We start from the raw sequence: 20,691 nt of genomic DNA on the forward strand, positions 1-20,691 counted from the left end.
GAAGAAAAGGGTAGGCTTTTTTTCGGGTAAAAACGAGGTGAATCCTAATGCCTAAATCATATCAAAGCTACCTATTTCATGTATAGTCTCAAAATGTATTAATGCCGCAAGTTCTAGATTTCCATTATTCAATTTGACACACTCAAACAAGAAAAAGAGCATAGAAATGAGGATATGCATGCTCAAGGCTCAAAATCTCACCAAATGGGCTAAATAATCAAGCTAGGTGAGGGATTTAATTAACAAGATCAAGACATGTTGCAAAGGTCATCCAACTAATAACCTACTCAAGCAATTCAACTTATCAAGCATGTTAAAATTCAAGGTATTCATATGAACTCAAATAATAACAGCATGCTAATGGCAAGCAACATAAAGGATTCATTTCAATTAAACATTCAACCAATTCAACCAATCATACCATGAGACAAGTGAGACAAACAAGACGGAATTCAATTCACCCTTTACCCTCATCACTTAAGTGCATCGCCTCAATACGGAATAAAATAAAATTAAGACATAAAAAAGAAGGGTATGGTGTGACATGGTTGTGGAGTTGAGCGCGACAGTGGTGGAGATTGTGGTGGTGCATGGCGGCGAGTGAAGACCCACTTGGTCCTTGGTGTCATCACGCCCGACGGAGCAAGGTATGGTGTGACAAGGGTGCCGACAAGCAAGCCCATGGAGTCCAAACAATGTTCAATTAGTCCATCCATAGAAAATGCATAAGTATAATCCACTACATCGAAACTAGCTATCAAAGTGGCTAAATGAGTAATGTATGGACTAAGTATTAGAGGGTGATTAGATCTAATTACGATCTCGAATTGTCGGGCGAACCAAAAACCAAGATTTACCTTTCTTCCGGTGAACATACACCAAAGGAAAAACAATTCAGTCTTACTTAGAATGCCGGAAGAATCATTCCGACCAGAATAATTGTAGGCGAGGAACCTTTGAATGTAGTACAATGTCGGGTCGTGAATGTTGATAGCTTTCACCGAGTGTGGATTAAAGGGCTGGTCGACGAAGCCAGTGAGCAAGGAATAGGCTGAGTCCGCATCAAAGTCCCTGGGCATCTCAGTCAAAGCTATTAGATAATCTAGACTCGTGACGTTCGCCATAAATCCCATTGTAAGATTAAAATAAAAAATAGACATGCTAAATTGATTTCCACACAAACGAAACGAAACACCAGGAGACTCAATAGTGATAAATCGAGATTGTGTAAATGAGAAAGTCGAATAAAACTCGAAAACCAATTCATAAAAAGTTCCGTTTTTAATTTGCAAAAATAAAGTCCAACCAATTACGGCAAAGTATGCAATAACAAAATCTTGAATATGAAGATTTTCGAGAGTTTAGTTCGGAATAAATTTACATAATATGAATGGCCGATGTCGAATATTCTCAAAGCGAACCAGCTATTCATTTTAGAAGTGGAGAAAACCTTTTAAGGGCTCATCGGATGGCACTGCGTAGGTGCGGCTGCGTCTATTCCGTTCAGGATTGGAGGACGTCGGTGGTGGACTGTCTGGAGGTGATATGAATGCACTGGAACTTGACGCCAGAAACGGAGAAGAATGCGACCCAGAGTGATGTTCATACGAAGGCGCAACAGCTTGGTCATCCGGAATATGCATGCCCGAAATATCCTCTGTGAAGTCAAAGGAAGGGTGATACATTAGTAACGGTCAAATAGAAACGGGTTCGAAATTTACCTTAGGACTATTATCGGCTTCGGCCGAATGCATGGAGAATGAGGGCACTTCCGTATGTCGTGAATGGCACGGCCGAGAGGAAGAAGATGATGCCACTGTCGGCATGGAGTGGAAGGACGGCGAGGATGACCGTGTAGGGGACAGTGGGTATCGACCTGGTCCAGCGACGTCGGAGCGACGCGACCCTTGGTTCATCGAGGAAGGAGAGGTCGAGTACGGCTCGTTAGATGCCGTTGAGCTTTGTTCCCGTCGCCCTTGTCGTGGTGGAGTTGGCTCGGAGTCACTGGGAATCTCCACGAACGCAGCTGGCGCGGCAAAACATCAGCGTAAACTGATGACGGTTGGTGGAGCGGACAGTCTCTAATTATTACGATGACGTGTACGAACTATTCTTTGGTATTGGTAACGGCGAAAGACGTTTTGTTTTTGGGTGGCAAAGGGTCGGTCGAGAAAAACAAAGGAGAGAAGGTGAAGAAGAAAAAGAATGCGGCGGTGGGGAGATAAAAACAAAAAGAAATTTTTTAGGGGTTTGTTTCAAAATTTGAAACACCAAATCCCATTGGCAGGTCAAAAGTGAGGGTAGAGGCTAAAGTGCACCGCGACCCAAATGCATGCTAACCTGTACCGTATTTAATGAAACAGCGCGTTTCAATATGGGGGAGGAATTCTCTCTTGCTGCTAAACTACTACGATTCAAGTCCGAAACACCTACAAAAAGTAAAATAATAATTATTTACATCTAAACAAAGAAAAGAAATTAATGAACGAAAATGAAAAATGAGTAGACGAAAAATGAAAATGGGTTGTCTCCCATAAGCGCTTTTGTTTAACTTCGGTTCTTCCAAGCTGATTTCCTCAATCAGCCCAGCCCGACTGGCGTGTTTTCGTAAGTTGTCTTGAGCCTTTTACCTTTTACTTTGAATTGGGCACCCGAACTATCTTCGACTTCAACGGCTCCATGAGGGAAAACTTTGATTACCATTAAGGGTTCGAGCCATTTCGACTTAAGTTTTCTTTCAAAAATTTTAAATTTTGAGTTAAACAAAAGTACTTTCTGCCCAATCGAAAAAAACTTAAATGGCATTTTTCGCTCATGAAAAGCTATTGTTTTTTCTTTAAAATTATGTGCGCTATCGTAAGCGTTTCGACGAATTTCCTCGAGCTCTAGGATGTGTAACTTCCGAGCTTCTCCCACCACATCCATTTCCATATTGCATTCTTTAACATCCCAAAAGGCTTTGTGTTGAAGCTCCACCGGCAAGTGCCAAGGCTTGCCGAAAACTTATCGATAAGCCAACATCCCGATGGGTCCTTTATAAGCCGTGGGGAAAGCCCAAAGAGCATCGACTAACTTCAAGCTCCAATCCTTCCAATTTAGTTTGACAATGTTTTCAAGGATGGATTTAATCTCTCGATTCGACACCTCCGCTTGTCCGTTCGTTTGAGGATGATAAGCTGTTGCAATCTGTTGAGTCACGCCATACTTCTTCTTTAACGCCTCGATGACTCGGTTGATGAAATGCGTTCCTCTATCGTAAATAATTGCTCTTGGAGTTTTTGCATCATTATTACGGGTGGCTCTCGCTTAAAAATTCTAAAGATAACAAGGAAATAAAAATAAATTAAAAGATAATTCCTTAAGTTTTGAAAATTAAAATCCAAATTAAAATTTTTTGAAGGGTATTTATAGGCTCCCAAATTCTAAAGATAACAAGGAAATTAAAATAAATTAAAAGATAATTCCTTAAGTTGTGAAATTAAAATCCAAATTTCCTAAAAAGTCTTCACGGAATTGATGTGGTTTGGGAGAGTTTGATAAACAGTGTGGTGAGGAAGGCTTCCAGCGGCTCTTCTAGTCTCATGTATGCAACTGGTGAAGCAAAGTTCGAAGTATTCCAAACGATATATTCACTACTGCAGTGCATTCCGGATTTACCGGAGCAGAATTGTGACAACTGCCTAATGCAATCCGCAAGTTGCCATGGGAAGCAAGGAGGTGTTGTTCTGAGGCCCGACTGTTATTTCCGGTGGTATTTGTATCCCTTCTATACAACCAATGCTTCTATTACGGCGTCTTTATCTCCTCCACCCTCACCTGCTAATCCTCCACCCCCAGTTGCTAATCCTCTGCCACAGTCAGTGGACTCCGAAATCAGAAAAGGTAAGTACCGGTCTGCAAGATGCATGCTGATTTTAGGAATAAATTGATGCACATGGAAATTGGTATCTTGTCTAAAGGTACTAACAAAGTTCTAGCTTGTACAGAAGATGGAGGCATTTCATCCCGAACACTAATCCTTATAATCATTCCAAGTGTCATCTTCGTGGCGGTGCTTGTCATACTTGGAATTGTTCTCCCCATGAGGATCAAGAAAAAGAAACAGGATGACCAGAGTAAGTTAGCCTTTGATTTTCTGTTTAAACATAATTCAATAATAATCAATCCTTTGCAATGTTTAAGCATGATGTGGTTAGTTTTGCTCTCCTTTCCATTTGTTACAAGTTATGTAACATTAATGATTCTTTGTTAACCTGCCGATTACAAGAACCATGTCGAGTTGTTGCAAATCGACTTTAATGCAGTGAGAGTTGCAACAGAAAATTTTTCCGATGCAAACATGCTTGGACGAGGTGGATTTGGTCCTGTTTAGAAGGTAATTTAAGACTTGCTGCATGAAAATTCCCATCAACTCAAAGAAGAAAAAAGACGATGAATATGTAACAGTGAATACTAGGAAATGATAGTTGAGGTTTTCCATCATTGTTCTTTGTGCCAAATTCTGTCAGGGTAAGCTTGAGGATGGACGAGAGGTAGCTATAAAGAGGCTGTCCGAAAATTCAGGACAAGGAACACGAGAATTCAAGAACGAAGTCATGCTATTGGCGAAGCTTCAACATAGGAATCTGGTTAAGCTTCTTAGTTTTAGCTTGGAACAAAAAGAACAACTCAAGCCTTGACAACTTCATATTCGGTACCGTTTCAATCCTTCTAAACTAAACCTATTGAATATGCATTTCAGTCCCATAATTTTATGAATTTTGCAGATCCAGTAAAGCGATCACTACTAAACTGGGACAAGAAGTGCAAAATTATAGAGGGAACAGCCAAGGGACTTCTTTATCTTCATGAAGATTCTCAATACCGGATCATCCATCGTGACTTAAAAGCAGCCAACATATTGTTGGATGAAGAGATGAATCCTAAGATCTCTGATTTCGGAATGGCGAAATTGTTTGTGGTTGATCAAACTCGAGCTGATACGAGCAAAATTGTCGGGACCTTGTAAGTATTAAGAATGATGAGATTTTATATGTTATTTGTAACACTCGTTATGTTGTGATATCCAAAACTCAAAAGATCCCATGCATTAGCCTATCCTTCAAATTCATTTATTCATTGAAATGTGTTTGTATATGCAGTGGATACATGGCTCCAAAGTAAGCACGGCATGGTCAATATTCAGTTAAAATCTGATGTTTATGCCTTTGGAGTGTTGGTTTTAGAAATCATTAGTGGCCACAAAATCATTAGCTTCTCTTTCTCCAACCAAGTAGGAGACTCTCTGCTAACTTATGTAAGCTCTCCATACTCTGGTTGTGGTATATATAATGGATTTGATTTTGCTAAAAGACAATGTAAGTTCTTATCCTCAAACATTTGCAGGCATGGAGAAACTGGAATGAAGGGACTGCTTTGGAATTTGTTGATCCAATTCTGAGAGATGGATCAAGAAGCGAAATAATGAGATGTATCCATCTCAGGTTGCTTTGTGTTCAAGAAAATATTGCTTATAGACCGACCATGGCCTCTGTGGTTCTCATGCTTAGTAGCTATTCCATGTCTCTTCCAGTTCCATCGAGACCTGCATTTTTTATGAATACCAACACGGAGACAGCAACAATTTCCAATTCAGGTAATTGAATCTGTTCTGTTAATGAGTTTATGATTTCGAATATGTCGCCTCCGTGATTGGTTAGAATCATTCATACGGTTACAAGACTGCTAACAACTCTAACTGACTAACAAACTAACTGCAGCAACTCCAAGAGCAGATATCAGCTGCACCTGCAGCTAGCAACGATCCATGCACGAGCACCAGCACCAGCAACCATCCATGCACGAGCGTACTAGTGTACTTCAACAAGTACAGAAGATATGCAATGCAAGTACTTATTCGAACTTCATCGAGGATCTAGTTCCGAATTAGAAGCCTCACTGACATAGTCTTGGATGGCTTCTCTTTCAGATTGATTAGATAATGACAATGACTCGGACATCATTGCTGTCTCCGTGTTGGTATTCATAGAAAATGCAGGTCTCGATGGAACCGGAAGAGACATGGAATAGCTACTAAGCATGAGAACCACAGAGACCATGGTTGGTCTATAAGCAATGTTTTCTTGAACACAAAGCAACCCGAGATGGATGCATCTCATTATTTCGCTTCTCGATCCATCCCTCAGAATCGGATCAACAAATTCCAAAGTAGTCCCTTCATTCCAGTTTCTCCATGCCTGCTAATGTTCGACGTTATGAACTTACATTTTCTTTTAGCAACATCTATTCCATTATATACCATAACCAGAGTATGGAGATCTTACATGGGTAAGCAGAGAGTCTCCTACTTGGTTGGTGAAGCCGTTGATTTTGTTCCCACTAATGATTTCTAAAACCAGCACTCCAAAGGCATAAACATCAGATTTAACTGAACATTGACCATGCCATGCATACTCTGGAACCATGTATCCACTGCATATGCATATACATTTTAACGAATAAATGTAACGAACAACATATAAAATCTCATCATTCATGATACTTACTAGGTCCCGACGATTTTGCTTGTATCAGCACGAGTTTGATCATCGACAAACAATTTAGCCATTCCGAAATCTGATATCTTAGGATTCATCTCTTCATCCAACAATATGTTGGCTGCTTTTAAGTCCCGATGGATGATTCGGTACTGAGAATCTTCATGGAGATAAACAAGTCCCTTGGCTGTTCCCTCTATAATTTTGTACCTCTTGTCCCAGTTTATTAGTAATCGTTTTACTGGATCTGCAAAAGTCGTAAAATTATACGACTAAAATGGATGTTCAATAGGTGTAGTTTAGAAGGATTGAGACGGTACCGAATATAAAGTTGTCAAGGTTGAATTGGGCAGAAACTCAGAGATTAGAAACCTTTCTTTTTGTTCGAAGCTAAAACCAAGAAGCTTAACCAGATTCCTGTGTTGAAGCTTCGCCAATAGCATGACTTCGTTCTTAAATTCTCGTGTTCCTTGGCCTGAATTTTCGGACAGCCCCTTTATAGTGTCCTCTCCTCCATCTTCAAGCTTACCCTGATAGAGGATTCACTGTCACATTCATTCTTTTTTCTTCTTTGATATGATGAAATTTTCATACAGCAAGTCTTAAATTACCTTGTAAACAGGACCGAATCCACCTCGTCCAAGCATGTTTGCCTCAGAGAAGTTTTCTGCTGCAACTCTCAGTACATTAAAGTCAATTTGCAACGATTCAATGTGCGTCTTGCTATCTTTTTCTTTTATTAGTGGATTATCTTCTTGATTACTAACCACACCATCCTTAAACATTGCAAAGCATTGCTTATTAGTGAATTATCTTCTGTTATTAGACTACAACAGGAAAACAAAAGAAAATCAAAGGCTAACTTACTTTGATCATCCTGTTTCTTTTTCTTGATCCTCTTGGGGAGAACAACTCCAAGTATGACAAGCACCGCCATGAAGATAACACTTAGAACGACTATAACGATTAGTGCTCGGGATGAAATGCCTCCCCCTTCTGTGCAGGCAACAACTTTGTAAGTACCTTTAGACAAGACACCTATTTTATTCCTGAAATCAGCATGCATCTTGCAGACCGGTACTTACCTTTTCTGATTCGGAGTCCACTGACTATGGCGGAGAACTAGCAGCTGGGGGTGGAGGACTAGAAGGTGAGGGTGGAGGAGACAAAGACGCCGTTGTAGAAGCATTGGGTCTATAGAAGGGATACAAATCCCAGCGGAATAAACAGTTAGGCCTCTCAACAACACCTCCTCGCTTCCCATGGCAACAACTTACATAGGAATCTGCAGATTGCCTTAGGCAGTAGTCAGAATCCTGCTCCGATAAATCTGGAGTGCACTGCATTAGTGAATATATCCTTTGGAATGCTCCAAGCTCCGCTTCACCAGTTGCATACTTGAGACTAGAAGAACCGTTGGAAGCCTTCCTCACCACACTTTTTATCAAACTCTCCCAAACCGTATCGAATTCGGTTAAGTTCGATGTGATGTTTCCCGTATTATAGACTGCCGCAGCGGGTTCTAGCTCCAAGGTTCCGAAAAATGAGTGATCTGCATAGTGCACAACAGAGAAATCCCCTGTCCATGAATAGGCCTCTTTCTGGTTGGGACAAGTGTCCATGAGCTCGTGGATTGTATCATTGACAACGCTAAAACATTCGTCTGGAGTAGAGTCTCCTTTGCACATAGCAAGAGCGTAAACTTTATCGGAGTTCTGGCCAATACTGGCAGTAATGAATCCACCGTTTGCAGAGGCATTACGAGGGAGTGAATCGAGAAGAAGGTCCCGGTTTCTTCCATACGTGCTGTTTGTGGTAAAATTACCAGTCTCATAGCATCTTGGGGCAACGCCAACAAGGCTGATGCTGATAATCAGATAGGAGAGAATTGAAGAAAGTGAAACAGCTTTAAGCTTAACCCACATTTTAAGATTATGGTTTGAAATAAGAAAAAAATAAAAGTTGAAGAGATGGTTTTCTTGGCAAAGATGAGAGTTGTTTGCTTGGCTGAAGTCAACTACATGCCAATTCGAATTTATCCTTAGCTGGAGTTGAAGCAAAACTGAATGGAAACTTCGAGTCTTTCATTCATCGGTCTTACCTGCGACTATGTCTTGGCAATGGGGACCAGTTTTCCAGCATTCCTACTTCTGAATTTACCACGTGCCTGTCATACTCAAGGACCCATTTGCCATTTACTTGTACTCTTGGGCTAACTAGCACAGTACCTACCCTTCTTATGGTTAGGAATTCATAATTTGATTTTTCTTGTAAACCATACATCATTGTAGAATATGAAAAATATTCTTTCTAATTTTAAAATTGAAAAAAATTAATCTACATAAGTATCAGATTTTTTTATTTTATTTAAAATTAAACTATTAAAACCCAAAAATAAATTTCATACAAGTATAAACTATATTAAAAATAAAGTATTTAAATATATAATTTTATTAAATTATAATTAATAAAATTTAATATGTTAAGTTACAATTAAGTTATCAAATTTGTTTATGACACGTTTTTTTGTCTTTATGACATATTTTTGGTTAATTGATTTTTGTTTTAATTTATCTTTTTTTATGGTTTGATTTGACATCATCATGACTGATCAAGATGATATTCATTTGTTGTCATGTTGATCTTTCTTGTTTTGGACCATGAAATTGAATTTGGATACGCTATTTACATTCGTGGATGGTTTTTTCATGCTATTCAACTTTGATTTGTGGTTTGACAGTTGTCTTTTAGTTATTTTATTCATTTGTGATTCATTTATTGTTGCAGTTAGATATGTTCGTATCTATCTTTTGTTCGAGTTTTTTAGTTAGATTTTTAATCTTTTCCTTCTATGATCTTGTGTGATCTTAATGACTAATTTTTGTATTAATGGTGATAAGAAAATATCTTAGTTATGTGTTTAGTTTAAGTTTATGATTGTAAACATTCTTTATAATTATGAATATTTCTTCGTTTTTAATAAAACTATGAGTTATATAAAAAATAATAAAATTCTAAAATTTTAAATTATTCTTTTAAAAAAATTATCCAGTAAAACAAAAAATTAGTGTAAAGTATACTAAAGGTCACTATACTATTGAAATGATTATTTATGTCATTAAACTTCTTAATTATGCAAACCATACATAGGACCACAAGTAATAAATTAATAATGATACTTTGCATTGAAACAAATTTAATGATAGAATTAACTCATGAAACGGTTTCAATAATGAAAAGAAGTGTTATTTTTTTAAATATTTAATTCGAATAATAATTACATCTACATGATATATATACATTATCCATAACTAAAAAAAATTCTAAATAAATACTATTTTACTCAATATAATTAATTTCCATGTTTCTTCCTTTAGGAGGTTGAAGTGGACAGTTAAAGAGACACGCGAAGGAACTTGTGTTTATGATTTGTCCAACATAAAGTCTGCTTAACCGACCAAACACGGTTTTGATGTTGTGTCTTCAACAATGGAATGATTTTTCCATCGTTCATGCTTTCTTCGAAGTTTGTTTGGTCTGTTCAATATTTGACCACGCCTTTAGGGTAAACTATATACAATAAAATTTAGAGTATACAATTCTAAACTTATTAATACTGGACCCAGACAAGTAAACAAATTACTTGTATTATACTCACAATAAAAGATACTAAAACACTCAAATTTTTGGAGTATGCATAACTCAAATGCAAGGGATATTTATAGTCCTCACCATGCAACCTACACCATACAAATATTAAATTGAGAAATATTTCTAGCCATACATTATTATCACCTACTCCACCTACTCTACCTACTCCATTAAATTGAGATAAACAATGATATGTTCACCTAACTAAATTGATGTAAGCAATGACATCAAATTATGTTGGGTGTGGGCTAATATTGATTTCTCAACAGTCCCCCTCAATGTTAGCCCCCATTCTTTGAATCACGCCAAGCTGACGACGGAAATGTTCAAACTTTCCAACACTCAAGCTTTTTGTAAACAAATCCACAATTTGCTCATCTGTCTTGACTTGCCTCATCTCAATCTCTTCCACTACCCTCGACTTTCGACCTTGCTTTGGAAGTCTTGCTCTTTTTGATTCCAAATTCTCTGATGGACTCGGCGGTTGTCAAGGCTTTAGATAACTCATTGACTTCCCTTCGCTCCAACATTTTATTTGCCCATGGCTTCAATCCAAGCATGAAGGTGAAAAACCCATCATCTTCAGTCAAACTCGAGACTTTGAACATGAGTTTTCTGAATCGGCTCACATACTACTTAAGTGTCCCTGTATGCATGAGATGCCTCAACTTGGACCACGCCTCTATCCTGGCATATTGTAAGCGAACTTGCTCACTTTGCACTCTTGGCTTGACAACTTTATCTTTCGCTATCGCACATGGTCCCTTCCTGTGCTCGACTGCTTTGACACCTGCAGTCTCGTCACATCTTAATCCTGGATTGACTACTTGAGAACATGTAGTCGCACCATGCTTCCCTCTTGATTCGACTACTTTGGAACATGTAGTCTCACCAAGTCCTTATCCTGACTTGATTGCTTGGACACTCGCAATCGCATCAAACTTTCCTCTGGGTTCAGCTGCCTCAATATCAACAACCTTAAATCTTCTCGTTTCTTACCTGACCGCATTGACACCCTCAATCAAACCAAGTCTTTTCCCTGGCTTGACAGCTTTAACACTTGCAACTGCGTCAATTCCCTTTACTTCTCCTTCTCCCATCTTCTTCAAGATGGTTGCAAGGTGATGATTCTTGGGGCATCCTCTAATAAAATGAGGACCATCACAGAAGTAACACTTCAACTTTTCCTTGCTCGCCTTCTTCTTCGCACTAGGCTTAGCCTTGCCATTCTTTCCTGATGACTTTACTTGGCTACGAACAGTTGATGGCTCACCTTGTCCATTCGAAGAGATTCCTTTACCATCTCCCTGATGCACCTTTTCCTGGTCTCCCCCACTATTACCTCTATCCCTGGGCCTGGGCCTGGATGACATAATTCTAGTTGGCTTGTATCTCGCAAGCTCGGTCAACTTTCCGACTATACTTATGGCTTCCGAAAGTCTTTGGGCATCACCTTGCTCTCCCTCGAGCATTACCCCTGGTCTGAATCCTTCCAAGAAGGTCTTGATTGTACCCCATTCACTCATTGCTCCCTTGTATATGAGCAACTCTTTCTTGAGATCATACACCTCTCTTGTCAAAGCCATCACTTCGGCTTCATGGGCATTACTCCCTCGAACCATCTCCAACTCATTGAGAACTCGTTACATATCATCTTTAAACCTGTCCTCCATGGACTCCAATTTATCAAGGCGAGACTCCACAACACCCTGGGTCTCCTCTGACAATAACCCCGACAATAACCTCAAGAAGTCTTTTCTGATGTGAAAGATCAGTTAAAACTGCAGCCACAGAGCATACTCAAAATTTCAAGAGACCTTATAACGTGGCTCTGATGCCAATTGTTAAATAAAATTTAGAGTATACAACTCTAAACTTACTAATATTAGACCCAAACAAGTAAAATAATTACTTGTATTATATCCACAATAAAAGACACTACAATACTTAAATTTTTTGAGGATGCATAACTCAAATGCAAGGGGGTATTTATAGTCCTCACCATGAAACCTACACCATACAAATATTCTTACTCCTAATATTCCGAAACATACATTATTATCACCTACTCCACTTACTTCACCTACTCCATTAAATTGAGATAAGCAATGACATCTTCACCAAACTAAATTGATGTAAGCAATGATATCAAATTAATTTGGGTGTGGGGTAATATTGATTTCTCAACAAAATGGTCATTGAACTATTATTTATTTTCTGTTTTGATCATCAAACTACATTTTTCTGCAAATTTGATCAATAATGTTAAGTTTTTTTTTACTTTGGTCGTTGTTCGTTAAACAAATGATGAAGATGATTATTTATAATTAAAATGCGGTTCAAATTGATAGATTATTTATAACAGAACAGATTCTATCACTTGCATTGGGTTGAATTTGTTCTGCAACAATACGTCTAACATAAAATGCAGGCTCTGCTGGTAGAGGCAGTGTTATGGTGTCCTTTCCCAACATGGCAACCACGGTTACCACGGTTGGTCAATCTACCGAATTTGCTTGCACGCAGAATAGGTCGAATTAAATGCATTTAAGCACCTCAGTCGGCACACTCGACTTGAGAAGATGCTATTCTATTAGCTCCATTGCTTCACCTTTCGACCATAGTTTCCATGCCTACAATCATCACTTAGAATTAGCCTCTTGTATATAATATCAGATTTATCTATTCATTGAAGATCGGATGAGAGAACATACAAAAATCAAGAGGCTTTCACCATGTTCCAATAAATGAAACCCGTTATTCCTTTTCCAGTTATAATCTGCAACAAAACAACTCTGAAACTGAAAACATCAGATCTGACAGAAAACTGCCCTTCCATAGCTTACTCGGGCGCCGTGTATCCACTGTTTTAGTTCATAAGAGAATGATTAAAACAAAATTTGATAATCATCAAAATATTTGCAAAAACCAAACTGATTTTTCAATGTGTATTCGATAATCATGGAAATAATGTATAGACTTACTATGTTCCCACTACTCTATTTGTATTTGCTTCGTTCTGATCTCCACTGAAAATTTTTGCCAGGCCAAAGTCCGAAATTTTCGGGTTCATTTCATGATCAAGTAAAACAATACTTGCTTTAAGGTCCCTACGGATTATTCTAAGGCGAGAATCTTCGTGCAGATACATGATACCTCTGGCAGTTCCTCTAATGATGTTGAATCGTTTCTTTCAAGTCAGTTGTGCAGCTAAACTCGAATCTGATAAATCTCGAAAAAGAGAAAAAATGGACTAAGTAAACATTCAAATTTGTTATGTTTATGAATGAGATAATGTTGGTATCAAAAGGTTGAAGAATCAAACTTAATAGGAACACGTCAAGGCTTTTTGGGCGTGAATTCATATATAATCAACTCTTCGTTTTTCTGTAAGCAACATCCCAAGAGCCGCACAAGCTTTCTATGTTATAATCTGGCAATTAACATGACTTCATTCTTGAACTCAAGCAGCCCTTGACTCGAAGTTTTCGACAACCTTTTAACTGCAATTTCATTACCTTCTGCTAGAGTAAACTGGAAATTAATATAGTAACATGAGCCTATAGCTTCACAAACAATTCTGGTCCTACGAAAACCCAGTGTAGCTGACTTGATCTCTGCAAGTGACCATCTTGTTGGGACATTATTAGTCATTTCAGCTATAGCTCCGTCTCTGAGGAGAGTTCACATTCTCCGGAAGTACGATTCCAAATTTATCCAAATTAACTGTAAGATTTGTTTCATCTTGAACATTAGTAATTATAATATGTTTTAATTTGGTTTGTGTTGGACACGTGTAGTGCAACTCTGTTACGAGTTATAAGGCTTTAACTATTTATATTATAATAAATCTGGTTTCGATGGTAACGTAACAGGTTGTATTGCGCCTTGAATTTTTTTTAACCATTTAAGTTATAACGATTTAAACTGTTTATGTTATAATAATCTACAAGAAATCCGGTTGCAATGGTGATGTAATAGGTTGCATCTTATTTTTATTTAACCGGTTAAGTGTTTTAACCGTTTATATTACAATGACCTATTATAAATCCGGTTGTAAGAGTAACGTAATAGATTGCGCCACGTGTTTCTTTCAAACCGCCACTCATATTTCCCGCCTATATAGTTCATTTTTATTTCCGCCGATGGTAACAAGTGTTACCTGAAACAAAAGGAGCGCGACCTTTAAGCATTTGTAAAGTTTGTTATTAAAAATTTCGATTTTGAGGTTTATATTTTAAGTTGTAAGGATAAAAATTGAATTTATTTTTCGATATTTAGGTTGAACCTTTTGGAAACCAAAACCTTTTAATGTATTTAATAAATAATTAAGTTACAACCTAAAATATGAACGGTAACCTATCAATAAACGGTAATAGGCTTTCTACTCGGATAAGATTTTTGAGAATGAGATTAAGCATTGAGAGTGATAAGTGTGTGCTTTGTGGTGCTGAGGCTGAGACTAGGGATCACTTGTTCTTTGATTGTGGTTTTGCGATGGAGTTGTGGGTGTTGAAAAGTCATACATCCAGACGGCTAATTTGGACAGCAAATGAGGCTGCTATTTTTTGTCAAAAAGTGGCACCAAATTGTTGAAATAATAAAGGGATAATTACTAAAATTTAATCCCTAAACTTTAGGGTATTTACAAGATTAATCCTCAAGCTTCAACTATAAATATCCTAGCTCATTTAGTTTCAAAATCATCCCAAAGCATTCTAGCTTTCTTCCAATACTAGAGAATTTAAAGAGTTTCTTAAGAGTTGTTTTTCTCCTTTTTATCAAGAGAGAATTATCATTATTTTCTCTTTGGTAGATCGAGAGAGGTTGTAATTCATATTTTCTCATAGTGAAATTCTTCTTCCGTTGCCCGTTGTTTTTACCCTATATTATTTAGGGGTTTTCCACGTAAATTTTGTGTCTTATTTATCTTTATTTTTATTTTCTCAAATTATCAGTTGCGATTTTGCTCTATCCGATAGCCGTCTTCCATAACAATTGGTATCAGAGCCAGATTAGAGTGTGTAATATCTGCTTATTGTCTTTGTTGTTGCCACCAAAAGGTGGATCCTCCAACATAAGAAAGTAAGAAGTTATTACTCATTCTTTGAAGGTTCCAGAGAACTATTCACGATAGTGAAATAGTGGGAGCTATCCGTAAAAGATGCTATGACAACGAAATTTGATATTGAAAAATTCAATGGGAGAAATTTCTCATTGTGGAAATTAAAGATGAAAGCCATCCAGAGGAAAGACGGTTGTCTAGCAGATATCAGTGAAAGGCCGGTGGATTTCACAGATGACAACAAATGGATCAAAATGGACGGAAATGCTATGACAAACTTTCATCTTGCATTAGCAGATGAAGTATTGTCAAGCATCGAGGAGAAGAAGACAGCTAAGGAGATATGAGATCATCTCACCAAATTGTACGAGGCCACATCGTTGCACAATAAAATTTTCCTTAAGAGGAAATTGTACACTCTCCGGATGCCAGAATCTACTTCAGTGACGGATCACTTAAACACGCTGAATACTTTATTTTCTCAGCTTACATCCCTAAGATGTACAATAGGAGAACAAGAACGTGCTTAACTTCTACTTCAAAGTTTTCCTGATTCGTATGATCAACTCATCATCAACTTGACAAACAGTAATATCACCAGTCTAGTCTTCGATGACGTTGCAACTGCTGTTCTACAAGAAGAAAATCGGCGCAAGAACAAGGAAGACAGACAAGTAAATCTGTAACAAGCAGAAGCGTTGATAACGATGAGAGGGAGATCAACAGAACGTGGCCAAAGCAGCAGTCACAAACATGGTAGATCGAAGTCGAGGAACAAGAAGAATTTAAAGTGCTACAACTATGGAAAGAAGGGTCACTTGAAGAAGGATTGTTGGAGTCTAAATAAAAACTCCAATCCACAAGGCAATACCGCAAACACTTCAGATGATGAAGATGCTCTATGCTGTGAAGCGTCAACCACCGTGGAAGGCAGAAAGAGATATGCAGATATATGACTCATTGATTCGGGAGCAACATATCACATTACCTCAAGAAGAGAATGGTTCCATCATTATGAACCTGTCTCAGGAGGATCTGTGTATAGTTACAATGATCATGCCTTAGAGATCGTTGGCGTGGGAACCATCAAATTAAAGATGTATGATGGAACAATTAAAGTTGTTCGAGATGTGCGACACGTGAAAGGCCTGAAGAAAATTTTATTATCCTATGGATTGTTGGATAATAATGCGAGCAAGATTGAAACAAAGAAAGGGATCATGAATGTGTTCCGTGAAGCGCTTGTGCTGTTGAAAGGTGAAAAGATAGCAGCAAACTTGTACATGTTGAAGGGAGAAACTTTGATAGAAGCAGAAGCCTATGTTTCCTCATGTAGTTCAGATTCTGCAATGCTATGGCATCAGAAACTTGGACACATGTCAGAACAAGGAATGAAAGTCCTTGTAGAGAAAAAAACTACTTCCAGGCATAACAAATGTATCACTTACTTTGTGTGAGCATTGCATAACAAGTAAGCAGCACAGGTTGAAATTCAACACATCAAATTCTAGAGGCAAGAGTGTTCTAGAATTGGTTCACTCTGACGTATGACAAGCACCAGTTACATCCCTAGGTGGAGCAAAATACTTTGTCTCATTTATTGATGACTACTCCAGGAGATGTTGGGTGTACCCTATTAAGAAGAAGTCAGACGTGTTTTCAACTTTCAAAAACTTCAAGGCGCAGGTGGAACTTGATTCTGGAAATAAAATCAAGTGTTTTAGAATAGATAATGGAGGAGAATACACAAGCGAAGAATTTGATGACTTTTGTAGGAAAGAAGGCATCAAAAGACAGTTCACAGTGGCGAACACTCCTCAACCAAATGGAGTGGCAGAGCGGATGAACAGAACCTTGTTAGAAAGAACAAGAGAAATGTTGAGAGATGCAGGCCTAGAAAAATCATTCTGGGCAGAAGCAGTCGATATCATCTGTTTTTTGGTGAATCGAGCTCCATCAACTGCAATAAAGTTGAAGACACCAATGGAGAGGTGGACGGAAAACCTGCTGATTATTCAAACCTCCATGTATTTGGAAGTATAGTGTATGTGATGTACAACTCCCAAGAAATTTCAAAGTTGGATCCAAAATCCAGGAAATGCAAATTCTTGGGGTATGCTGATGGAGTAAAGGGGTATCGCTTGTGGGATCCCACTGCCCGTAAAGTGATTATTAGCAGGGGATGTTATCTTTGTAGAAGATAAACTACAAAGAAAAGAAGATGATGATAGCACTGAAAAGTCAGAGACTACACAGATACATGTGGAAAAGGAGTTTGAACAAGGAGATTCTTCAGAAGTAGCATCAGCACATGGTGAACAAGAACCAGAGAGTTCTGAAGCTCCAACAACTCGTCAATCAGAACGTGTGAGAAGACGTCCCAATTGGCACTCAGATTATGTTATAGAAGGAAATATTGCATACTGCCTTTTAACAGAGGACGGTGAGCCATCAACATACCAGGAGGCAATAAACAGCCCAGATGCTTCATTATGGATGATGGCGATGCAAGAAGAAATCGAAGCCCTTCATAAAAATAATAAATGTGACCTTGTGCCACTACCACAAGGAAGGAAGCCAATTGGTAACAAATGGGTCTTTAAAATCAAGCGAAATGATGACGATCAAGTGGAGAGGTATCGTGCAAGACTGGTGATCAAAGGATATGCTCAAAAAGAAGGTATTGATTTCAAGGAAATCTTTTCTCCTGTGGTTCGACTAACAACAGTTCGAGTAGTTTTAGCAATGTTTGCTACATTGAACTTACATCTAGAGTAGCTAGATGTTAAAACAACTTTTTTTCATGGATATCTTGAAGAAGAGATTTACATGCTCCAGCCTGAAGGTTTTGATGAAGACGAAAAGAAGAACTTGGTTTACAGGTTGAACAAATCTATGTACGGTCTAAAGCAGGCACCGAGGTGTTGGTATAAGAGATTTGATTCATTCATTATGTGCCTTGGATACAACAGACTTAATGCTGACCCTTGTGCTTATTTCAAGAGGTCTGGTGATAACGATTTTGTTATATTTGTTGTTGTATGTGGATGACATGTTGGTTGCAGGACCCAACAAAGACCATATTGAATAATTGAAGGCACAACTGGCTAGGGAATTTGAAATGAAGGACTTGGGATCAGTAAACAAGATTCTACGGATGCAAATTCACCGAGACAGAAGTAATAGGAAGATTTGGCTTTCACAAAAGAATTATTTGAAGAAGATATTGTCACGATTCAGCATGCAAGATTGTAAGCCAATTTCTACTCATCTTCCTATTAACTTCAAATTATCCTCCAGTATAAGTCCTAGCAGTGAAGAAGTGAGGATGGAAATGTCTCGAGTACCGTATGCATTAGCAGTGGGAAGTTTAATGTTCTCTATGATATCTACAAGACCAGACATTGCACAAGTAGTGAGAGTGGTTAGTTGGTACATGGAGAATCCAGGAGAAGAGCATTGGAATACAGTAAAGAGGATCATGAGATACATCAAAGGGACCTCAATTGTTGCATTATGTTACGGAGGATCAAACTTACTAATCAATGGGTATGTAGATTCTGACTATGCATGAGATTTGGATAAAAGCAAATCTACTACATGATATGTGTTCAAAATTACTGGTGGAGCTGTAAGTTGGGTTTCAAAATTGCAGTCAATTGTGGCTACATCCACAACAGAGGCAGAATATGTAGCAGCTACACAAGCCAGTAAAGAAGAAATTTGGTTGAAGATACTATTGGAGGAGCTTGGGCACAATCAAGAGTATGTCTCTCTGTTTTGTGACAGTTAAAGCGCCTTGCATCTAGCAAGGAATCCAACATTTCATTCAAGGAAAAAACACATACGAGTTCAATACCATTTCATTCGTGAAAAGGTAGAAGAAGGGACAATAGATATGCAGAAGATCCATACCAAAGACAACATAGCAGCTTTCATGACGAAGGCAATCAACGCTAATAAATTTACCTAGTGTCGATCCTCTTGTGGCCTGTCAGAAACGTAAGCAACATGAAGGTACAAGGTAGAAAGAATGGTGTGAAGATATGATTGTTCCAATCAAATCTTCAAGTGGGAGATTGTTGAAAAGTCATACATCCAGACGACTAATTTGGACAGCAAATGGGGCGGCTATTTTTTGTCAAAAAGTGACACCAAATTGTTGAAATAATAAAGGGATAATTACTAAAATTTAATCCCTAAACTTTAGGGTATTTACAAGATTAATCCTCAAGCTTCAACTATAAATACCCTAGCTCATTTAGCTTCAAAACCATCCCAAAGCATTCTAGCTTTCTTCATATACTAGAGAATTTAGAGAGTTTCTTGAGAGTTGTTTTTCTCCTTTTTATCAAGAGAGAATTATCATTGTTTTCTCCTTGGTAGATCGAGAGAGGTTGTAATTCCTATTTTCTCATAATGAAATTCTTCTACCGTTGCCCGTTGTTTTTACCCTATATTATTTAGGGGTTTTCCACGTAAATTTTGTGTCTTCTTTATCTTTATTTTTATTTTCTCAAATTATCAGTTGCGATTTTCCTCTATCCGATAGCCGTCTTCCGCAACAATTGGTATCAGAGCCAGATTAGAGTGTGTAATATATGCTTATTATCTTTTTGGTTGCCACCAAAAAGTGGATCCTCCAACATTAGAAAGTAAGAAGTTATTACTCATTCTTTGAAGGTTCCAGAGAACTATTCACGATAGTGAAATAGTGGGAGCTATCCGCAATAGAAACAATGGCAACGAAATTTGATATTGAAAAATTTAATGGGAGAAATTTCTCATTGTGGAAATTGAAGTAGATTCTGGCATCCGGAGAGTGTACAATTTCCACTTAAGGAAAATTTTATTGTACAACGATGTGGCCTCGTACAATTTGGTGAGATGATCACATATCTCCTTAGCTGTCTTCTTCTCCTCGATGCTTGACAATACTTCATCTGCTAATGCAAGATGAAAGTTTGCCATAACATTTCCGTCCATTTCGATCCATTTGTTGTCATATGTGAAATCCACCGGTCTTTCACTGATAGCTGCTAGACAACCGTCTTTCCTCAGGATGGCCTTCATCTTCAATTTCTACAATGAGAAATTTCTCCCATTGAATTTTTCAATATCAAATTTCATTGCCATAGCTTCTTTTACGGATAGATCCCACTATTTCACTATCGTGAATAGTTCTCTGGAACCTTCAAAGAATGGGTAATACCTTCTTACTTTCTTATGTTGGAGGTTCCACCTTTTGGTGGCAACCACAAAGACAATAAACAGATATTACACACTCTAATCTGGCTCAGATACCAATTGTTGCGGAAGACGGCTATCGGATAGAGCAAAAGTGGGGTGATATCCTTACTTTGTGTGGTGTAACTCGTAGGCTTAGCTGCTGGGATAGGGAGTTGGAATGGGTTGTTCACTGTTTTAAAGGGAAATCTC

General features: G+C 38.1%; 2 pseudogenes; one reads left to right on the forward strand and one right to left on the reverse strand.

Moving 5' to 3' along the window:
- The first annotated feature begins 4,753 nt into the window (after window positions 1–4,753).
- Window positions 4,754–5,797, forward strand: LOC120204044 (annotated as a pseudogene).
- Window positions 5,633–8,532, reverse strand: LOC120204253 (annotated as a pseudogene).
- Between the last annotated feature and the right edge of the window lie 12,159 nt (window positions 8,533–20,691).

This window comes from Hibiscus syriacus, unplaced genomic scaffold (genome assembly GCF_006381635.1).
Source record: "Hibiscus syriacus cultivar Baekdansim isolate YM2019G1 unplaced genomic scaffold, ASM638163v2 tig00010533_pilon, whole genome shotgun sequence".
NCBI lineage: Eukaryota > Viridiplantae > Streptophyta > Magnoliopsida > Malvales > Malvaceae > Hibiscus > Hibiscus syriacus.